Source organism: Zalophus californianus, chromosome 4 (assembly GCF_009762305.2).
Source record: "Zalophus californianus isolate mZalCal1 chromosome 4, mZalCal1.pri.v2, whole genome shotgun sequence".
Classification (NCBI taxonomy): Eukaryota; Metazoa; Chordata; class Mammalia; order Carnivora; family Otariidae; genus Zalophus; species Zalophus californianus.
This window is the reverse complement of record NC_045598.1, coordinates 83,285,264-83,287,361: the sequence shown is the minus strand read 5'-3', so window position 1 is coordinate 83,287,361 and position 2,098 is coordinate 83,285,264. Positions and strand designations below refer to the sequence as shown.

Genomic DNA, 2,098 nt, shown 5'->3' with positions numbered 1-2,098 from the left:
CACCCCAAACTCAACCTCAAAGGCAGGCAGAGACGCAAGGTGACATTATTGTAAGTGATCCCTAGTTGCATATATCATTCTGTAGTTTAGATTCAAGGAAGACTCTTTAGATCCCAGCAAGAAAAATTAACCAAATGCTGAGAGAAACTATTCATTACTGAGAAAAGATGATGCTTTAAAGAGCTGATTGATTGGCTTACCTGACATCTCATTTCCTTTTGTACACAATCATAAAGTAACAGTTTTCTAACACATTGCCAGTGTGTAAGCCATTAGTTTCCATCTAAACCAGGAGACCTGTTTGAAAAATGAGTCTGAGAAGAACCATTTCAGATTATATCATTTTTTTCTTGCGCTGTACAGTAATATGGCTTCATATTTACCAAACACGTTATCGTGTCAGAGCCAAGAAAACTAACAAATAAATTGCTATTCTACCATAAATTCATCTTGAGTGAAGGAATCCAGGTGGTCATAAATAAGCATTTTCCCAAGCTTTATTCCTAAATCAATAGTGAAGTTTGAGATACCCTATAGGGTAGAGATACCCTACCCCCCACAATTCAACATGTTTCAAGAGGCTGACGTAAATAAATTGTTTGAAAACTACACATCTGTGGCACTCATCACCTCCCCAGGCAGTCAGGCCATGTCCTGTTATGAGATGAGAGAGGTTTTGCAGAGTTGAGAGAAAATTTGAAAATGTGTCAGGAGCTCAGCTTTTCCTCTCAAGCATGACTGGATGGCACTAAATTATTGGGTCCTTTGTCCCAACACAAGCATCCTTCATGACCACCATTCAGGCCTCAGAGCTAGTTTCCTTCCTGCAAAATGATCTTGATATCCCTTTCGAGGAATCTCTCACAACAGGGAGCTGAAATCATGGAATTAGAGTCGGGCCATTCCAGGTTAGGCAACTTCCTCTTGTTCCCTAGAGAAAGAAATGAAAGGTTACGGATAAATGCATGAATTCATCATGAGTGTATATATGAATGGATAGAATACAATCTTCCTGTGCTCCTTTCAGGAGCACATATATTTAAATGGCAACAATACAAAGATTTGCATGGCCTGTACAAGAATGACCCACAAATTCATGTAGCATTCCATATTTTGGGGGTGGTACAGGCTTCCTTTATGGAATGAATAAGTCATGGGAATAAAAAGCACAGCATTAGGGAATACAGTCCATGATGTTGTAATAGCGTTGTATGGTGAGAGATGGGAGCTACAGTTGTGGGGAGGATAGCATAACATATAGAGAAGTTGAATCATTATATTGTACACCTGAAACTAATGTAATGTTGTGTGTCAGCTATACTCAAAAAGTCAAAAGAAAAAGAATCTCCTTAAATCCTCTGAATTTAGAATCCTCAGTAGCTCTATGTTCTTACCTAATCCTGCTTCTGTGTAAATGAACTAACAAGTAATTTAGAGCTCCATCCCTGAGAAGCTGCTGAATCAAAAAGGACCCATTTAAACTTAATTGCTCCAAATCCTTACCATCCCACCCCAACTACTCCAGTAACAGGGATACTGATTAGGTGAAACTATTAAGAGAGATTATATGAATATAATAACATTGATCTCAACGTCTAGATGAAATTTTAATCTCTCAGAAATATTTTTCACTCAGGCTAGAATATGCTGGATCTCAATGGATCTCAACTCTTCAAGACAAAACAAAAACAAAACAAAAATGTTTCATTCCTTTATTGTTTTTTAGTCTGTGGCCGTTTCAAAAAAAAAAAAAAAGATTGGAAATTCTCTGATACTGCTCCTATGGAGGAATCTGCTCTGTGTCCTCTCTCCTTGAATGAGGGTAAACCAGCGACTCACTTGTTAACTCATAGAATGCAGAAGTAACTCTGCATGACATCCAAGGCTGGATCAGAGAAGATAACACAGCTTCTGTCTTGTTCACTGGTACACTCGTACGTGGGGCCTTGAACTGCTTTCTAAGTAGTCCTATTACCCTCAGAGCATTATGCTGGAGAGCCCACGTGTAGTCACATTAGCCAAGAGCCAGGTGAGGGCTCAGCAATCAGCCGGCAATTCACATTCACTTGAGTGCCCCATATTGGACGTTATGCCCAGT

The 2,098-nt window shown here is 39.3% G+C and overlaps 1 non-coding gene across 1 annotated transcript; it reads left to right on the top strand.

Annotated features, from left to right (window-relative positions):
- The first annotated feature begins 1,014 nt into the window (after window positions 1-1,014).
- On the top strand, window positions 1,015-1,116 carry LOC113917455. Its single transcript, XR_003518237.1, has one exon. It is a non-coding gene; the product is annotated as a U6 spliceosomal RNA (small nuclear RNA).
- The last annotated feature ends 982 nt before the right edge of the window (window positions 1,117-2,098 follow it).